Raw genomic sequence first — 22,896 nt, forward strand, 5'->3', positions numbered from 1 at the left:
TTATACATTTTAAGAAAAAACTTTATGTGATCAATTATTTTTACCAATATTATGCAATTTTTTTGTGATTTTTTTAAGAATATTTTTAGTTTTCTACCATAAAAAGTAAAATCGTGATATTAATTAACGAGATTTTTGATAAAATGTGCTTTTTTATGTTTTTTGTTCATTTTTTTTTTTTTTAATTGCTAAATTATTTTATAAAATTTAACATTTTTATTACTTCTATATAGAGATGAGCGATATTTTTACGACTGTGATTTAATCACGGTGATTGATAGTTCACTAGTAGCTACTGTGACTGAAATGATCAAATAACAGTTACTTGCAATGTCGCTCTTTTGAATTTTTATACCCTCCACCACCATCAGTGGTGATAGAGGGTATATAACTTTGTCATTCCGTGTGTAACACCAAGAAATATTCATCTGAGACCCAACAAAGTATATATATTCTGGGTCCTTATGAAATTCTGAGTCGATTTAGCTATGTCCGTCCGTCCGTCCGTCCGTCCGTTCGTCCGTCTGTCTGTGTAAAACACGCTCACGTTAAAACGAAGCAATATAATTTAACCAAATTCACCCAAAATATTCATTATTATCCGGTACAGTTTGGTATTGAAAATGAGCAAAATCGGTTCACATCGGGAAAAGTTATGAATCAAAATTTAAAACAACCTCGAAAAAAATAAGCATTTTTTACACATTCTAATGTAATTTTCTCCAAAACTATGCAAGATAATTCCATGAAAATCACCATACATTCGTTTCTACACAAGATCTTGATCCGTGCAGAAAATTGCCAGAATCGGTCCACAATTTCATATACCTCCCATACAAAAGTACATATTCCCGGAAAATGGGTTTTTCGTTAATAACTTCCATCACAATGTCGATATCTTCACAAAATTTTACAAATTAAAATCTTATGTCAATAGAATTCTTTCAGAGAAAAATTTTCTGGATCGGTACATAATTGGTCATTGGACATACAAGGTCCCTTCCCGAAAATCACTTAAACGCGTATAACTCATTATTAAATTAAGATATCCATATAAAATTTGGTATAAGTATTGCCCGTATGCCTAGAAATATTGCTGTCAAAGTTTTTTCCGATTGGTCCATAATTGGTCATAGCTCCAATACAAGGTCCCCTCCCGAAAATTACTTAAACGCGTATAACTCATTATTAAATTAAGATATCCATATAAAATTTGGTATAAGTATTGCCCGTATGCATAAAAATATTACTGTGAAAGTTTTTTCCGATCGGTCCATAATTGGGCATAGCTCCCATACAAGGTCCCCTCCCGAAAATCACTTAAATGAGCATAACTCATTACTAAATTAAGATATCCATACAAAATTTGGTATAAGTATTGCCCATATACATAGAAATATTACTGTGAAAGTTTTTTCCGATCGGTCCATAATTGGTCATAGCTCGCATACAAGGTCCCCTCCCGAAAATCACTTAAACACGCATAACTTATTACTTAATTAAGATATCCATATAAAATTTGGTATAAGTATTGCCCATATGCATAGAAATATTACTGTGAAAGTTTTTTCCGATCGGTCCATAATTGGTCATAGCTCCCATACAAGGTCCCCTCCCGAAAATCACTCAAACGCGCATAAATCATTACTTAATTAAGATATCCATATAAAATTTGGTACAAGTATTGCACATATGCGCGAAAATATTACTGTGAAATTTTTTTCCGATCGGTCCATAATTGGTCATAGCTCCCATACAAGGTCCCCTCCCGAAAATCACTTAAACGCTCATAACTCATTACTAACTATAAAGTTTGGCAGAAGTATTGCTCATATACAGAGAAATATTACTGTGAAATTGTTTTCTATCGGTCCATAATTGATCATAGCTGCTATACAAGGTGCCTTTCAGAAAACACTTAAAGGCACATAACTCATTAGGAAATAGTGATACCCATAAAATATTTGGCATTAATACTATTTTTGTACACATAAATGTTATTTCAAATTTTTTTCACGATTAGTCCAACCTTGGTCATAGCTCCCATACAAGGTTCCCTCCCGAAAATCACTTAAACGCACATAATTCATTACCAAATATTGATATCATACATTTAGCAAAATTATTGCTCTTATATACATAAATTACACTATAAAATTGTTTTACGATCGGTCCATATTTGGTCATAGCTCTCATACTAGGTCTCCTCCAGAAAATCACTTAAATGCACAATATTCATTACCAAATAATGATATAGATACAGAATTTTGAAATTTTGTTTTTATATATAATTCGTCACAACTCTCATACAAGGTCCTTTTACGAAAATCTATTAAACGCACATTACTCATTACCAAATAAAGCTATTGAGACAAAATTTGCCACAAATATTAGTTTTGTATACAAAAATTCTATTTCAAGATTTCTCACGATCGGCTCATAACATGGGTGCGGTCGGTCCCATACAAGGTTCCCTTTCGAAAATCACTTAAACACACATTACTTATTACTAAATTACGATATATATATAAAATTTTACTGAAATATAGCTTTTATGTACAGAAATTTAGCTTAAAGAATTTTTTACGATCGGACTATAATTGGTCATATCTAGGTCCTGCCCCTGAAAGCACTTTAACCGTATTTAACTAGTTGCATTATCAATTTGTGTAGATTATATATATGTATTTTGAAAATCCTTTAATTTTCACACACATGCATACATGCAAATTACTAAATATCGCTAAGCGCTATAAAAATATTAAGAAAATTGCGTTTGTAATGTTCAATAAATCTTGGAATTGTAATAGATTTAAGCTATTTAAATCTTGGGATTTTTCAATTTAAGACATGAGATAACTTATTTCTACAAATATTTGACCAATTAGAAAAGTCTTAATATAAAAGTAGCTGGTGGAGGGTATTTAAGATTCGGCTCAGCCGAATTTAACACTCTAACTTGTTACCTTCTAAAATTCATTTAATTTTTTATTGAACCAAATACGTATTACAACATAGTATGCATACAATTCGAAATTTTCTCATATAGTAAACTCCTCTCGCTCTGATGTCACCAATTTTATTTTGTTCAGTAATATTTATGTATATACTTAATGTAAGACCCAATATAATACGTTGTTATTGTAAAAAAAATGCTTTTAACCAAAATAATCGAAAAAAATATATTAATATTGTTTTGCTTTATAAGTGAAAACCGTGATCACAGTCACTGTTTTAAAGAATAGTGATTTAAAAATCACGTTCACTAAGAACGACGTTCTTTAGAAAACACTAGATCGCTCATCTCTACTTCTATATATTAAAACAAGAATTTTTAGATATTTTTAGATTTTAGTCCTTAGGTGATGATACCCACCTCTATTTGTAAATACCTAAATTAAGTTCCTGTGCCACACGACAGTTCACTTTATATTGGTTCCAAGCAACCTAAGGTCTGTTAAGAGGTCTTAATTTAAAAATATTGTTCTTCCTAATTCGTATATGGACTTTGGAGAAGAGGTTTTCCTTAGTTTGGTAGTTAAAGATTATGAAAGACCACTCAGTGCGTTTTTTTCTAATAATTCTTTGGGACATTTCATCAATTACTCTATTTTATACTTTTTAATGATATTGTTTAAATATCTCATAATTGTATTTTATTGATTTACACTTGCTCTAAAAACATAAACTAATTTTATGTATTGGAATTGCCTCATTATTTTCCTAAACATATCTAACGCAAATAACTTCACAGTTTCACACAATTAGGACATAATTTTTGCCAATTTGCAATTGAAAAATACTTAAGCCCCTTTCACACGAGCACACAAGTAATATGATCTGTCAAAATTTTTATGTAATGAAACCATCACACATTGAGAGAAAATACGGATGGAAAATTTGAGAGTCGTATGGCTCTCTTCATTTTTTGAAATGATTCAAAAAACAAGCAAGTCGCATTAGATCAAGGATGTATTTTTATGTAAACACATACAAAAAAAGTGAAACAGCTGTTCCATCTTACTTTGTTATTATTTTATACCAATCGTGTAAACACAAAAAATATAAATCATACGACTTTTATTCTCTTTTTTGTCATACGGATGGAATTTCATTTTACTTTTTCATTAGACTTGTCGTACGTAAAGTGTGACCGTGTGAAGGGCCCTTTAACACGTGTCCTTTTAACAATAAAACAGTAATTTCCAAAAAGAAATTAAAAAATAATTTGAAAATCCCAATGAAATTATCTGGAATTCTAAAAATGCAAAATACTTTATAGACCTGCAAATCCTGATGAATAATAATAAAATGCAACAGCAAATGTACCAAAATTTTTATTTTAATATTTTTTCACGGTTTTCCCATTTTACACATTACTATTTTTAAGTGGAAAACATAAAATTACTTCTTACCTGTTTTTTCGTAAAATAAATATATATGTATTATAAGATAAAATTTATTAAAAATTATATATGAATTGAAAAAAAATTCCACCAATATAATAAGAATACAATTTTAAATTATAGCTTATTAAAAATTTTGTTAATTGTGGCAATTCTACAGAGTGTACTTTGACAGTACACTCAAATAAAAAAATGAGTGATCCGCTGTTGAATTGAATTCACCTTGGAAAATCCCATCTATGATGATATAATAATCCCTATAAGAACAGTGACAGTCATTTAACCGGTCATTTGTCTGGCACAGTGATGAAAATATCCATCAAAAGTTTCTATCTGTTTCTTAAGGGCAATATGTAAAAAGTGATGGAAACTTTTGTGTACATGTGATTTTGCATTGCCCTCGCACTTATGAATTATATCGACTTTAACACATATATTTGAGCTGCTCACTCTTTTGATGTTTAGTAATCAAGGATGATATAAATATTATTCACGATTGACCGATCACGCTTGAACGATATATCCATCACAGTTAACAAATAAAAATGATGTATTAATCGGTCATTGTTGACTAATCATACTTGATGAATATATCCGTCAATACTGACGGCTATACCAATTTATAATAAAACACAATTTATTAATATTTTAAGATATATATTTTATTTAATTTTATTAGTATAGTAAGCATAATTTGTGGAAATAAGTTGTCGGTAAAGAAATACATATAAATATCGAAATATAAAAATCAAAAATAAGTATTCATGTTACCATAGATTGATTAAACTTCAAAGTCTTTATCTTCAGCTCCACTTCCTGCACTTTTTATACCCTTCACCTTCGTGAGAAGGGTATATATAAGTTTGTCATTCCGTTTGTAATTTCAATAATATAATTTTCCGACCCTATAAAGTATATATATTCTGGATCCTTATAGATAGCGGAGTCGATTAAGTCATGTCCGTCTGTCTGTCTGTCCGTCTGTCTGTCTGTTGAAATCAGTTTTTAGAGGACCCCAGATATCGGCGAGATCCGAATCTTCAATAATTCTGTTAGACATGCTTTCGAGAAGATCACTATTTAAAATCAGCAAATTCGGTCCATAAATGACGGAGATATAAGCAAAAATCCGAGACAACCTCTGAAAATTTCATTAAAAAAGACAATTTTTTCATGCTTTGATTAATAAGCAACAACAACACTGCTTATTCATTGAGTTTGGATGGCTGTGTGTTTCATTGGCATGTGTATATTGTTTTTGTTTCTTGGTGTATTCAGTTTCGTATGTTTGGATGTCTGTTGGTTTGATTGCGTTGTGTATTTTGTTTTTTTTTTTCGAGTATTTCGTTTCGTATGTTTGGATGGCTGTGTGTTTCAGTGCCTTGTGTATATTGTTTTTGTTTCTTGGTGTATTCAGTTTTGTATGTTTGTTGGTGTACAGTTTCGTATGTTTGATGTCTGTTGGTTTTACTGCCTTGTGTATTTTGTTTTTTGAGTGTTTATTTCGTTAACGTTGTTGTTGTTCATCTTGTTTTGCTATTGCTATAATAATGATATAATCGGGAAAATTAAATAGGTACATAAATTTAAATTTTATAAAATTTATATTTTTTAAATACACTATGGTGAAGGGTATATAAGATTCGGCACAGCCGAATATAGCACTCTTACTTGTTTAAATTCAGTTTATAATTATTCTCTTTATTTTTAATAATTTATAGACTTTGTAATTTTTTTAATTTTTCGCTTCTTGATCTTTGGCTTTCGCAGAAATAATGAATTTATGACGACGAAAAATACAACTATGAAACACAGTGACAGTGATCGGTCATTTGGCTGTCATTGTTGATGAAAATATAGATTTTAATATATATTAATCAAAATGTAGTTGTTACACTCTTTCATATGCAAATGAAACCCTTTACCACACATTGGGTACATCAACACACAGTGGTATAGGAAAAAAAAAAGAGGGAAATAATTCGGTAACTTCTAAACGGTTAATCCGATTTTAATGAAATTTGGTATGCACAAAGAGGAGGTGTTGTCGAGTTTAGGTTTTGAATTTGGACCTTATAGGCCAACCAGGGGCCCGGCGGGGGGTCCTCAAATTAGGACACCTCGGCTATGTTAAATTTTTAAAACGATCCTATTTCTTCATTTGAGTTCCGATTTAAAAAAAATTTCGTATATAGAATCTCCTCATCGAGCACTATAAAAAATGTCGTCGTAGCAGTAAATTATCTCTTATAGTTTAGGAGATATTCGCATTTGAATATTAAAATTTTAAAATTTTTACCGTCCTTACTTTAGTTTTTTTGATAATAGCAGGTCCAAATATTTCCGATTTTCGCCATTTTTTTTTATTTGCTTAACAACAAGTTTATATACCAAGCAGTGAAAGAATTATGTAAAAATCATGACTGAGTCCAAAGTTATAGGCATTTAAATTTAAAAAATTAAAAAAAGGCGATTTTTTGACATTTTTTTGGGAAAAAAGTATCTTTTTCTTTTTAAGTTATCTAAAAAGTTTCTAAGAAGATGTATATAGAATTTATACTTTTTGGAAAGCTGACTTTACATAAAATACGATAAATGAAACAAAACCTAAAAATTTTTGATACCGAGGGGACCAGGTCCATCCAAAAAAACCCTATTTTTTATGGAAAATTAAATTTTGAGCAAAAATTCTCAAATCGCATAGTCGATATCAAATTATAGTGACCTGTTTTATATGACCCAATAAGTTCTTAATCATTTTGTAACGGGTTTCGATAACCCCGCCCCTGGTATGGATATAATAGGCAAAAAACCAAAAAATCCCATTTTTGGGATTTTTTAAAACTTTTTTGGGAATTCCGGGATTTCTAATAAGAAAATTCGAAATTTTTATTTAATTTTGGATTTTGAGTAAAAAAATCTACCTAACTGTAAAATTTCATCAAAAAATATTCATAAATAAAATTTTTATTGCAATTTGAAAAATTTGTATCTTCGCAAAAACTGAATAAAAAACATTTTTTAATTTTTTTTAAAAAAAGTATTCCGCGAATTTTTTAATTTTCAAAAATTATATACAGTTTTGAAAAATAGACAAAATTACCTTTCCATTGATATATAACATGCCTACCTAATGTTTTTTAAGTGACAAATTAATTAGGGAAAACTCAACATCTTTTAGAAAATTTACCTAGCACTATTATTTTCATCCATATATGTAACAAATTTAAGAGTTAACCTTATGGATGAAAATAATAGTGCTAGGCAAATTTTCTAAAAGATGTTGAGTTTTCCCTAATTAATTTGTCACTTAAAAAACATTAGGTAGGCATGTTATATATCAATGGAAAGGTAATTTTGTCTATTTTTCAAAACTGTATATAATTTTTGAAGATTAAAAAAATCGCGGAATACTTTTTTTAAAAAAAATTAAAAAGTGTTTTTTATTCAGTTTTTGCGAAGATACAAATTTTTCAAATTGCAATAAAAATTTTATTTATGAATATTTTTTGATGAAATTTTACAGTTAGGTAGATTTTTTTACTCAAAATCCAAAATTAAATAAAAATTTCGAATTTTCTTATTAGAAATCCCGGAATTCCCAAAAAAGTTTTAAAAAATCCCAAAAATGGGATTTTTTGGTTTTTTGCCTATTATATCCATACCAGGGGCGGGGTTATCGAAACCCGTTACAAAATGATTAAGAACTTATTGGGTCATATAAAACAGGTCACTATAATTTGATATCGACTATGCGATTTGAGAATTTTTGCTCAAAATTTAATTTTCCATAAAAAATAGGGTTTTTTTGGATGGACCTGGTCCCCTCGGTATCAAAAATTTTTAGGTTTTGTTTCATTTATCGTATTTTATGTAAAGTCAGCTTTCCAAAAAGTATAAATTCTATATACATCTTCTTAGAAACTTTTTAGATAACTTAAAAAGAAAAAGATACTTTTTTCCCAAAAAAATGTCAAAAAATCGCCTTTTTTTAATTTTTTAAATTTAAATGCCTATAACTTTGGACTCAGTCATGATTTTTACATAATTCTTTCACTGCTTGGTATATAAACTTGTTGTTAAGCAAATAAAAAAAAATGGCGAAAATCGGAAATATTTGGACCTGCTATTATCAAAAAAACTAAAGTAAGGACGGTAAAAATTTTAAAATTTTAATATTCAAATGCGAATATCTCCTAAACTATAAGAGATAATTTACTGCTACGACGACATTTTTTATAGTGCTCGATGAGGAGATTCTATATACGAAATTTTTTTTAAATCGGAACTCAAATGAAGAAATAGGATCGTTTTAAAAATTTAACATAGCCGAGGTGTCCTAATTTGAGGACCCCCCGCCGGGCCCCTGGTTGGCCTATAAGGTCCAAATTCAAAACCTAAACTCGACAACACCTCCTCTTTGTGCACACCAAATTTCATTAAAATCGGATTAACCGTTTAGAAGTTACCGAATTATTTCCCTCTTTTTTTTTTCCTATACCACTGTGCAACAGTCATTTTACAGTTCATTTGACTGTCATTTAGGCTTGCCAGACGTACTGTTTTCAGCAGTACGCGTACCTCTTTTTAATAATTGTACTTTTAACTGCATAACCCCTAAAGAAGTACGCAAATGTACTTCTTTTTGTACTTCTTTTTTGAATTTTACCATAATTTTATAGATGTAATCATGACCCTATCGTCATATGAAATCCAAAAAGCCCTAAGTTACAAAAAAATCAAAATCGACTTTTTGATTGATTATGATGCACCGTATCAAAATACATGTTCCTGCTAAATTTTACACTTCTACAATTAAAATCAACGTCCCTATCAAAGAAATTCTAAAAGGTTATGTTCTAAAATTCCCTTAAAATTCATTAAAATTTTAAAATTCTTTTGAATTTTTAACTTCGAAACTGTGAAATGTTATAAGTTGGCATCAAATGAAACAAAAGTGGCACTTTTAGCGAATCCTTGTAATTTAGAAATTATTTTATCAGTTTTGGAATTTTTTCAAAGAAAACTTCCAATTTCCTAAAATCTTTATGAAAACAAAGAAGCCTTATGCCTTCCATGTTTCGGACTATTTGAACAACAAAAACCGATTTGAATTTTGTTGAAAATGTTAAAACTTACTATTTTTACTGTAACTTAGGCCCTTTTGGGTATCAGAAAAAACAAATTCGCAAGGGCGTAAGTTTCACATCTCCGTAAGTAAAACAAAAACCGCAAATTTTTCTTCAAATAATAATTTGTCAATAAGAAATAAGCTTAACTTGAGAAAATGTTGAACATATTTGGTTTATTTATCATTTTAGACGGTTTTTTGCTTCTCCTGAAAAATTAGTTCAATGTGACTTAGGGCTTTTTGGATTTCATATGACGATATACAAATATTCTATAGAATCGCTATTAAAGGACTTCAGAGATACATAGTTTGAAAGTGGATTTACTAAGCTCAGAAAGGCAAATTCAACTATAAGAGGTTTCGATGCATATGTCATGCATAAAATAGTGCGTTTATTCAAAATGCTTTAAAGTTGTTAAATTTTGATTAAGATATCACTGTAATGAAAGTTTTTAATGAATTTTCGGCATAAAAAAAGACTGCAAATGTGAAGGACATGTTTGAATGTTAAAATGGTCCATAATGCTCCGTCGTGTAGGTACCTATTCGATAGCTTTATCCAGTCCAGCTGTGGAACGATTTTTAAAAAACTATACTGCCATTCTTATTTTTCGTAGCAGGGTGTCTAATTTTTCGAAAACTAGGTATCTGAGGATGTTTGAAGAATGACAAATTTGAATAACAGAGTAAAAGTTGTAACGTTTTTGTAACAGTTGGAGATAGAGAATTTTTATATTTTACTGGACATTTTTTCTCCATAAAAAGACATCAAACATATGTTTACAACAAATGATTGTTATTTGAAAATGTAAACAAACCAAACGAAACTAAAATTTAGGGAATTTTACACTTTTTAAAGAAAATATATAAATTAATAGCACACTAATATTAAAAAAATTATTTGTAATTGGATTAATTTTATTGTCATAAATTAATTTTATATAAGTTTTTTGTGAAAAATCATAGCAACCAGTTTCAATATAGCGTTTTTAGAACAATTTAATTAAATTTTTTTGAAAATAAACAATTGTACTTTTTTTATTCAATTGTACTGCTTTTTTAACTACGGTGTACATTTTTTGTTGATTTCAAATCTGTCAAGCCTACTGTCATTATTGATGGAATTATCCATTAACTATTTTTTTTAGCAATTTTATAAAAAAAAAAAATGTTGCAAGTGTGTTAGTAAAATCATTCTGTATGTATTAGTTTCGGTCATACATTTCTTGTAGGGAAGGTAAAGTCAATTCTGCAAAAACAACAAATGTTGTATATGTACTTCCGAAAATCACTCAAACGCGCATATTTATTTATAAATAATGCTATCGAGATAAAATTCGACATGAATATGTTCTGTGTACATACAAATCATTCTACGTATCATACATACATGGGCACACTGCAGTATAATTTTACTGCATTACACATCTCAGTAATCAGTAAATTTTTACTGGTTACTGGAAAAAATTTCAGTATTCAGTATATCTTTACTGGTTACTGAAAAAATTTTCAGTATTCAGTAAATTTTTACTGATTACTGAAAAAAAAAAAAAAATGCAGTATTCAGTAAAATTTTACTGAATACTGAAAAAAATTTCAGTAAACAGTAAAAAATACTGGTAATGCAAATCTTACTGAATACTGAAAATTTTTTTTCAGTAATCAGTAAAATTTTCAACCAAAATGCATTATTAGTAAAAAAATATTATATTTAACTAAAATTTTCATACAACTATTATCATATTGATCTCTTTTACTCTCTTTTCTATTAATAATCTAATATTATAAAATATAATAAATGCTTCCAACAACTTTTTATTGGCCGAAAAAATTATATACGATTTAGCCTCTTATATAAATTTGTACATAGCTAAGTTATTGTCTTCTGAAAAGATTTGCAATCCCAAAAAGTAAAATTTATCGCACTATAGCTACTTGTGATGATAAATATGTATTATATTCAAAAATATGTTGAAAATAGAATTTTGAGTAAATTATTAGATTGTACGGAATAGTGTAAGCATACTTTCAGTTATCAGTAATATACTGCATTTTTTTTTTGCAGTAACCGTAAATTTATTGCAATTTTTTGCAGTAATCAGTAAAATTTACTGAATACTAAAATTTTTTTCAGTAACCAGTAAAAACTTACTGAATACTGAATTTTTTTTTCAGTAATCAGTAAAACATTACTGAACACTGAAAATTTTTTCAGTAAACAGTAAAAACTTATTTTTACTGCAATTTTACTGGTACTGCAAAGTGCCCATCTATGCTATCGGGCCTGTTGTGCGCTCCTTATCATGAAAAAAAGGAAACTGAATGAATTATATTTCAGTGTTCATAAAATCAGTTTCCTGAACGTAATTCCTAAGAATCTTCCAATCAGTGTTAGTCAGGAATGTTATTTCCGGAATAACATCACTTCCAAGATACTTGGATCTAACTTCGACGAATGCCTGGCAGTGGCAAAGAAAGTGCTCCAGAGTTTCACTGTCCTCTCCATATGCCCTACATTCGTCTGAATCCGCACGTCCAATTTTGCATAGATGTGCTCGTAATCCTGTGTGTCCACTCTGATATTTTGATGATTTTTCGTCTTGCTCTCATCAGGGTCACCCCATAGGATCTTCGTGGTTCTACCCACTGTTTCATTATTCCAAGAGGCCTCATGTGATTCTCCCATATTTTTCGTTCAGCTTTTGTTGTGTCGAATGGTTTCGCGATTGTCAGATTAACTGCCTCGAGCTCCCTACCCTTTAAAGCTATTACATTTGCCCTTTCGTTACCGACTACTCCCGAGTGGGCTGGTACCCATATGATGTGAACCTTACCTCTGGGAGAGTATTCAGTTAAAGCTTTCTTACAATCCAATACGGTCTTTGATTTAGTTCTATCGCCTAATATCGCCCTAATTGCCTTCTGGCTATCGGTAAATATATTAAGCGTTGTAGACGCCATATTTATTCTAATCCAATTTACGCATTCCGTTATTGCTCGTACTTCTGCCTGGAAGCTTGTGTTATGATTTGGTAAACGGTGGTATATTTCTGTTTCTGGATCTTCAATATAGAACTCCAGCCCCACTTTGTCCCCCAATTTAGAGCCATCCGTGTAACAACGGATTCCTACTGGTATTTGCTCTAATGTTCCGCTTGACCAAGACATTGTATCTGGGATCAGCGTTTCAAAGTTTCCGACATATTCTGTGTCTGGTATACGATCAGGCACGTCCGATGATTGTGTATGTGTTCAGTATACATTGATGACGTGTCCTATAACCGCTTTTGACCAGTTCGCCTAAAGTAAAGAGCCGTTCGGCTGTAAGCGCAGCCTCATATCTTAAATATGTTTCAATGGGTGGAATATCTAGCAACGTTTCCAGAGCCTTGGTTGAAGTAGTACACATGGCACCACTTATACCCAAGCAGCATGTACGCTGAACTCCCTGTAGTAGTTTGATATTGCACTTTTTGTCTAAAGCAGTCCACCAGATTATTGAAGCATAAGCTAGAATTGGTCTAATTACACTTTTTGTCATAGTAGGACTAAGACCCCATTTCATGCCTATAGTTCTCCTACATATCGCCCAGCGCCCAGTGCCTTGTTTATCCTATCCTCTATGTGGTGTCTCCATTTTAATTTCCGATCGAGGATTACACCTAAGTACTTAACTTTGTCTGTCACTGGTATCTTCTTGCCCAGGAAGCAAGGTTCAGTATACGTAGAAATTTTTGTCTTTCTTGTGAAAAGACAGATTTCCGTTTTTGCCGGGTTAATATTGAATCCTCTTGGTTGAGCCCAGCTCAAGACCGTATTCAGAGCCTCCTCAGCTCTTCTACACAAGTAATTTGGATCCTTTCTCTTTAAAAGTATTACGACATCGTCTGCATAACAGACAGGTTTAAGTCCTTTCTCGGTTAGGGTCCTTAGGAGGCTATTAATCGTGGTAACCCAGAGAAAGGTGACAAAATGCCACCCTGTGGTATACCGCGAAATACCTTTTTCCTGATAGTTATATCGTACATCTCGCAGCTTATCCATCTGTTCCTTAGCATGTGGTTGATCCAGTTACGGAGCACCCGGTCAACATAAAACTGGTCTAGGGATTGGATAAGAGTATCAGTGTGCTCGTTATTGAAGGCGCCTTCGATGTCAATGCATACCGCCAATGTATATAGTTTGCTATCAAAGGATGCACCTATGTAGTGGACAACTTCGTTTAAAGTGGTTTCCACCGATCGTCCCTTTACATAAGCATGCTGCTTAAATTTTAGGTCTTTGTAGGGTATACTGCTTTTAACCATACTATCGATTATCCGTTCCAAGGTTTTAAGTAGGAAGGACGTAAGACTTATCGGTCGATAAGACTTAGGTGTCGAATAGCTAGGTTTCCCTGGTTTTGGTATAAATATTACCCTTGCATCCTGCCATTTAATGGGGGTGTATGTGAATTTCAAGCATGCAGTGAATATCTGAGATAGATGTTCGGAAACCAGTCCCGCCTCCATCTGTAAGAGTGCCAGGAAAATGCCATCCAGCCCTGCAGCTTTATAGGGAGCGAAGCTCTTAATTGCCCCTTAAACATATCAGATGTGATTACAATTTCCGTGTTAGCTTCCACTTCCTCCAATATCGGTTCATCTATGTTATACGATATACCGGGTGGGAAATCAGAGTCCATTAGGAGTTTCATTGTCTCCTCCATATCCTCCAGCCTCCTGCCCGTATCATCGACCATAGATTCCGGTTGGACATGAGTTTTGGATCTTCGATACGTCAATTACGCTGTCTACCTCTTCACAGAAAAGTTTCCAGTACCGCAATTCAGTAACTTTTTAACTACAATATTTTGTCGTTAAATAGTAAAAATTCGTAAGTTAACAATAATTGTCGTTATATGGTATTCTGAATTTTATTTCAACGATATTTTTCGTTAAACATAATCATTAGTTAACGAAAAGTATCGGCAATGTAACGACAAATAAAAAGTTCACGTTAATAATTTTATATTTGAAAAATATTTCAATACAAAACTTTTGACATTCTCATATTTTTCCGATCTTTGTCGTTAAAATATTCTAAGTTCGTTAAAAAGTTACAGAATTGGAAATTCGTTAATGCAACCGATATTTGTCGTTACTTTACGATATCGGTAGTTAAAATTAAAAAATTACAGAATTGCGGTACAGGAGTTTCGTTTGGCTTTACGAACAATTTTCATATATTCACCAAGTTTACTACGATACTCATCCCAGTATACTGCGGTTTTTTTACGCCGTGCCCGGTTAAATAGTTTGCGAAGAGACTTACCAAGGTTCCGAATCTCCCCAGTTAGCCAGGATTTCTCATGGGCAGATCTTCGCTCTCGCAGGGGGCAGCTGTCCTCGAACGATTCAACCAAGGCACTTGTGAGCATTTCTACTTTGGCGTCTATATCTTCTTTATTTCGACATTGAAAATTGTCATGACATAAACGGTTCTTTAGTAAGGAACTGAACATTTTCCAATTAGTTTTAGACTTATTCCGAAACTTTATCGGCTTTGGTGGCGGTCGTAGTATTTTAAATCTTATGTACCGATGGTCAGAAAAGGAGTGCTCGTCCGAAACTCTGCAATCCTGAATTTCGTTTATATAGTTATATCTAATACTTCTTCTCTGATTCTATTGACGAAGGTAGCTTTATTACCTAATTTCGGTGTGATCAAGTCTTTAGTATTAAGAAAATCCATAAGGGCTTGTCCCCTGCGATTGGTGTTTGTACTACCCCAAGTTACATGGTGGGAGTTGGCATCACAACCTATTACAATTTTCTTATTTTTCCATTGTGCCTCTTCGACCAGTTTCATCAGCTCCGACGTTGGTGGTAGTGTCGGAGAATCGAAAGACAGGTAAACAGATGCAAGGTATATGTTGCCACGACCTTGCTTCAGCACCGTTGCATCCGATGTGGATAATCCTGTTGAGAGGAGAAAATAAGTTATTGTGACATAAGATACATGTTCTTGGTCGAGACCCTGTATCAGCGTAGAAAAGTTGGAAATTTACGTGATTTAATCCAGAAACCTTGTTACGAATCGTCCAAGGTTCCTGGATTAAAGCTATATGTATCTTGCATGTGTTAATTTTAGCCATCAGGACTTCATCAGCTTTATTTTTGATATTACGCTGTTGTTGCCGACTAACAATTAAAAAATCACCTTTTTTTCTTAATTCATTAATTATTTTTAAACGTTCCATACTTTTTTGGGTAATATTAAAGCTTTTTTGACTTCTTTTTCATCCTTATACCTCAAAAATATATGTCTACTAATTTTTGACTGTAACGTTTTAGAAAATATACAAAAATGTTTTTTAGACCCATTTGTAGATTGTGGAACTTCAACTTTTTCTACATTTATGGCCATATCAATTACATCTACAGATGTATTATTCTCTGAAATGTTTTTACAGTTCTTTAATGGCTCTTTACTTACATCGGTTGAAGTTTCTGGTAAATATTCTTAAAATGAACACTCTTCTATATAAATTGAACTTGTGTAAGCAGAACTTTCCGATTTTGATGTGCATAAGCTGGAACTGTTATGTTTGGATCATCAGACATTACAAAACATTCATTGGGTGTTAATAACGATTTTTCATGAGACGTTTCAGTAGAAGACTTTGTATTTGCGGTGGCATTGAAGTCGTGGTCAGATGTATTACATATTTCCTTATTTAAAATAGAACTTGAGTAAGAACTTTTCAGTTTTAACGGTATGTTAGATAAGCTGGTGCTATTATGTTTCTTAGTAGTTTTATCAAGATTAATTATAAAGCTTTCTTCGTGAGTTTCTTTATGAGACGTTTCAGAGGTATTTGGGTCGTGATCAGATGTGATACATATTTCCTTGCTACAAATGGAACTTGAGTAAGAAGAACATTCCGGTTGTAATGTTATGTCAGATATGCTGTTAACAGTAGAATCAAGAGACATTATAAAACTTTCTTTAGGAGTTACTTTATGGGTAGAGAATTGAGTAGAAGATTTTGTATTGGCTTTGAATCTATCTGTAGAGGTATTTAGATCGTGGTCAGATGTGGTGCATATTTCTTTGTTGAAAATGGAATTTGAATAAGAACTTTCCGATTTTAATGTGATGTCAGATAATCTGGTACTATTATATTTGTTAACAGCTGAATCAAAAGGTATTATTAAACTTTCATTAGGCGTTAATTTATGGGGAGTTTCAGTTGGGGACTTTGTTTTTCCAGAAATATTTTGATCGTTATCAGATGAAATGGATACTTCGTTTTTGTCTAATTCCAAATTATATTTTTCCGGTGACTTAGGCCCATTAGATTGATTCAAATTCTTAGATTTTGTAGGCGACATTACTATGTTAAGTGTTACAGGAGGTTTTTTCCGAAGAATTTTGATTTTCATTGATATTTAATGAATCGGACTTAAAAAAATGTTCATTTCGGTCAAATAAAAGCACCAGTTTTTTATTATTTTTGCATAATTTTAAAATAGAATTTTTTGACGAAATATATACATGTGGGGTAAAATTTTCTTTTTGAGGCATTTGAATGGCGCACAGTGGTATAGGAAAAAAAAAAGAGGGAAATAATTCGGTAACTTCTAAACGGTTAATCCGATTTTAATGAAATTTGGTGTGCACAAAGAGGAGGTGTTGTCGAGTTTAGGTTTTGAATTTGGACCTTATAGGCCAACCAGGGGCCCGGCGGGGGGTCATCAAATTAGGACACCTCGGCTATGTTAAATTTTTAAAACGATCCTATTTCTTCATTTGAGTTCCGATTTAAAAAAAATTTCGTATATAGAATCTCCTCATCGAGCACTATAAAAAATGTCGTCGTAACAGTAAATTATCTCTTATAGTTTAGGAGATATTCGCATTTGAATATTAAAATTTTAAAATTTTTACCGTCCTTACTTTAGTTTTTTTGATAATAGCAGGTCCAAATATTTCCGATTTTCGCCATTTTTTTTTATTTGCTTAACAACAAGTTTATATACCAAGCAGTGAAAGAATTATGTAAAAATCATGACTGAGTCCAAAGTTATAGGCATTTAAATTTAAAAAATTAAAAAAAGGCGATTTTTTGTCATTTTTTTGGGAAAAAAGTATCTTTTTCTTTTTAAGTTATCTAAAAAGTTTCTAAGAAGATGTATATAGAATTTATACTTTTTGGAAAGCTGACTTTACATAAAATACGATAAATGAAACAAAACCTAAAAATTTTTGATACCGAGGGGACCAGGTCCATCCAAAAAAACCCTATTTTTTATGGAAAATTAAATTTTGAGCAAAAATTCTCAAATCGCATAGTCGATATCAAATTATAGTGACCTGTTTTATATGACCCAATAAGTTCTTAATCATTTTGTAACGGGTTTCGATAACCCCGCCCCTGGTATGGATATAATAGGCAAAAAACCAAAAAATCCCATTTTTGGGATTTTTTAAAACTTTTTTGGGAATTCCGGGATTTCTAATAAGAAAATTCGAAATTTTTATTTAATTTTGGATTTTGAGTAAAAAAATCTACCTAACTGTAAAATTTCATCAAAAAATATTCATAAATAAAATTTTTATTGCAATTTGAAAAATTTGTATCTTCGCAAAAACTGAATAAAAAACATTTTTTAATTTTTTTTAAAAAAAGTATTCCGCGAATTTTTTAATTTTCAAAAATTATATACAGTTTTGAAAAATAGACAAAATTACCTTTCCATTGATATATAACATGCCTACCTAATGTTTTTTAAGTGACAAATTAATTAGGGAAAACTCAACATCTTTTAGAAAATTTGCCTAGCACTATTATTTTCATCCATAAGGTTAACTCTTAAATTTGTTACATATATGGATGAAAATAATAGTGCTAGGTAAATTTTCTAAAAGATGTTGACATTTTTTATAGTGCTCGATGAGGAGATTCTATATACGAAATTTTTTTTAAATCGGAACTCAAATGAAGAAATAGGATCGTTTTAAAAATTTAACATAGCCGAGGTGTCCTAATTTGAGGACCCCCCGCCGGGCCCCTGGTTGGCCTATAAGGTCCAAATTCAAAACCTAAACTCGACAACACCTCCTCTTTGTGCATACCAAATTTCATTAAAATCGGATTATCCGTTTAGAAGTTACCGAATTATTTCCCTCTTTTTTTTTTCCTATACCACTGTGTGGCGTTGAATTCATCTAAAGACTTTTTATCGCGGCGTGCTTCCGTTACAATATTTAATGTCTCGGAAGGGTACATATTTTTATTGCGTTCCAACACAAGAGTTAATTTGTCATCTACTTTACATTTTAAATTATAATTTTTCGGAGAAGTATGCAATGGCAATTCAAAACTTCGATTAGAAGATATTATATTCTCATTAAATTTATTTGTAGATTTTTTTGGCGATGGGGATGAAATCAAATTAGAAGATGTCGAAATATTATGGGGCGATTGTATTCCTTCATGTTTGATTTTTGATTGGAGTATAGGTTTTGAAATACTTTCCTTTTTTATTTTTAATTCGAGGAGGTATGATTTTTCATCTAAATGAAAGAAAGATAATATGGCTACTTAAATTACGTTTTGCAATTGTATATTTAGTATCTGATGTTTCATGTTTGCCTTGTGATTGTGGATAGAGTAACTTATACATATACTTAAGTATATCACACATATAAATTATATGCATTATACTTGCCTTAACATAAAAAATTAAAAGTTTGTACATACCATTTTGAGCAACAAGTAGCGCCGAACTTTTGCTTAAAATAATGAAATTTTTTAAAACTTACTTTTTATGGGGTGTAACTTTCCAACTATTCCAAATACTAGTTTTTCACTATTGCAATTTAATCCGAAAAATATTCTGACAAGACAATATAATGGATATTAATATTAAAAATACATAAAACAAAAAGTACAGACACTTTTTCTACAAAAGAGTCTCTTGGTACTGAGACACTTTTTCAAAAGAAAAAGTCTCTGGTACAGAAACAGTTTTTCTATAGAAAAAGCTTCTTGTACAGAGAAACTATTGTTATAGAAAAAGTATCTTGTACGCTTTATCTCTTGCACTTTATCTATAAAAAAGTCTCCTTTAAAGAGACACTTTTTCTATAAAAAAGTCTCTTAGTACAGAGACACTTTCAATAGAAAAAGTCTCTGGTACCTAGATAATTTTTTAATAGAAAAAACCTATTGTACCGAGTATCTTTTTCCATAGAAAGATCCTCTTTTCCGAGACACTTTTTCTATAGAAAAAGTATCTGGTACCCCGACACTTTCTTAATATAAAAAGTCTCTGGTACCGAAACACTTTTTCAATAGAAAAAGTCTATGGTACCGAGACACTTTTTCAATAGAAAAAGTCTCTGGTACCGAGAAACTTTTTCAATAGAAAAAGTCTCTGGTACCGAGACACTTTTTCAATAGAAAAAGTCTATGGTACCGAGACACTTTTTCTATATAAAAGGTTTCTTGTACCGAGACACTTTTTCTATAGAAAAAGCATCTTGTACCGATACACTTTTTCAATAGAAAAAGTCTATGGTACCGAGAAACTTTTTCAATAGAAAAAGTCTCTGGTACCGAGACACTTTTTCAATAGAAAAAGTCTATGGTACCGAGACACTTTTTCTATATAAAAGGTTTCTTGTACCGAGACATTTTTTCTATAGAAAAAGCATCTTGTACCGATACACTTTTTCAATAGAAAAAGTCTCTTGTATCGAAACACTTTTTCTATAGAAAAAGCCGCTTGTATCGAGACACTTTTTCTATAGAAAAAGCCTCTTGTATCGAGACACTTTTTCTATAGAAAAAGCCTCTTGTACCGAGACACTTTTTCTACTTTCTTACTTTTCTCTTGTACAGAAACACTTTTTCTACAAAAAAGTCTCTTGGTACAGAGACACTTTTTCAATAGAAAAAGTCTGTGGTACCGAGACACTTTATTTTATAAAAAAAAGTCTCTTGTACAGAGACACTTTCTCTTTGCAAAGGTTAATATTTAAGTCAGGCATGGAAAATTCGAATTTTGAAATTTCAGGAATTAATTTTATAAATTAGTAGTACAATATTATGATTTAGAAATAAAAAGTACTTAAATTTATAATCGAATTTGTATAGACTGTATCTGTAAAATAAACACTTTCTAATGATCAAGTCTCTTGTGCAAGGACAATTTTAAAGTCTTTTATACATAGACACTTTCTCTTATACAGAGACATTTTTTTCCTTAGAAAAAGTATCCTGTACAGAGAATTTTTCTAAAGTAAAATTTCTTGTCCAGAGACAAGTTGCTATAGAAAAAGTTTCTTGTACAGTCTCTGGTACCGAGACACTTTTTAAAAAGAAAAAGCCTCTTGTACCGAGACACTTTTTCTATAGAAAAAGTCTCTGGTACCGAGACACTTTTTCAATAGAAAAAGTCTAGAAAAACTTCCTGTACAGACACACTTTTGTTAAGAAAGTCTCTTGGTACAGAGGCTCATTCTATAGAAAAAACTTTTTGTACAGAGACACTTTTGTATAGAAGAAGTCTCTTGTTCAAAAAAAATTTTCTACAAAAAAAAGTCTCTTGTACAGAGACATTCTTTAAAAAGTCTTCTGTGCAGATAATTTCTCTATTGTAATTTAATACGAAAAATATTCTGCCTCTTTTAGAGACACTTTTTCAATAGAAAAAGTCTCTAGTACCGAGACACATTTTCAACAGAAAAAGTCTCTGGTACCGAGACACATTTTCAACAGAAAAAGTCTCTGGTACCGAGACACTTTTTCAATAGAAAAAGTCTCTGGTAAAGAGACACTTTTTCAATAGACCGAGACACTTTTTCAATAGAAAAGGTCTCTGGTACCGAGACACTTTTTCAATAGAAAAAGTCTCTGGTACCGAGACACTTTTTCAACAGAAAAAGTCTCTGGTACCGAGACACTTTTTCAATAGAAAAAGTCTCTGGTGTCGAGACATTTTTTCAATAGAAAACGCTTCTTGTACCTATACACATTTCTATATAAAAAGCTACTTGTACTGAAACACTTTTTCAATAGAAAAAATCTCTGTTAAAGAGACACTTTTTCAATAGACCGAGACACTTTTTCTATAGAAAAAGCCTCTTGTACCGAGACACTTTTTCTATAGATAAAGCAAATTGTACCAAGACACTTTTTCAATAGAAAAAGTCTCTTGTACCGAAACACTTTTTCTATAGATAAGTCCGCTTGCAACGAGACACTTTTTCTATAGAAAACGCGACCTGTACCGAGACACTTTTTCTATAGAAAAAGTCTCTGGTACCGACACACTTTCCAAAAAGGAAAAGCCTCTTGTACCTAGAAGCTTCCTGTACAGAGAGACTTTTGTTATTTTAAAAGTTTCTTGGTACAGAGGCTCATTCTATAGAAAAAGCTTTTTGTACAGAAACACTTTTGTTATAGAAAAAGTCTCTTGTTCGGAAAAAATTTTCTATAGATGCTTTTTCGATAGAAAAAGATTCTTGTACAGAGACACTTTTCTATTGAAAAAGCTTTTTGTACAGAGACACTTTTGTTATAGAAAAAATATCTTGTTCGGAGACATTTTTCTATAACAAAGTCTTATGTCCACAGAAACTTTTTCTTTAAAAAAGTCTCTTGTACAGAGACTCTTGTTCCTGTATAGATGCACTTTTTCTTTTAAAAGTCTTTTGTGCAGATAATTTTGCTTAAAATAAAGAAATCTTACTTTTTATGGGGTGGTGGCGTTGTGTAACTTTCCAACTATTCCAAATAGTAGTTTTTCTCTATTGCAATTTAATCCGAAAAATATTCTATAAAAATATATCAATATTAACAAGTAAGAGTGTTATATTCGGCTGTGCCGAATCTCATATACCCACCATCAAACCGTATGCCGTAAAAGAAATGGTCCCATATAAACATCAGGGTGATGTTTGGCTTAAGACAATTATGGACCGAGCTCTTTTGATAATTTTTAATATTTTGTACTGTACTTGTAATTATCAGAGTTTTCTTCATCAAATTTTCTAAAGAGGATCTCATATGTGGTGTATGGTCAATTGTTGACCTATCCTCATAACTTTTTGTAGACTGATTTTGGTTCATATAAAACTTGTTTACATTCGCTGTTCTCGCATTTTTATGCCAGCAATTAGCGTTCATGTAATTTTATAAAGGGGCTTATATGGGGGGGTTCGGAGCGAATTTCATAACCGTATTTCATAACTCATATTTTTAAGCCAGTAATGTTCGTTTAAGAAATTTTCTAAAGGGGACCTTGTAGGGTAAATTATGGACCGGTAGGGCGGTAGGGTAAATTATGGACCGATCCTCCCTAAATT

Source organism: Lucilia sericata, unplaced genomic scaffold (genome assembly GCF_015586225.1).
Source record: "Lucilia sericata isolate MDLA Ls3-8-SP2 unplaced genomic scaffold, ASM1558622v1 Contig000196F_arrow, whole genome shotgun sequence".
NCBI lineage: Eukaryota > Metazoa > Arthropoda > Insecta > Diptera > Calliphoridae > Lucilia > Lucilia sericata.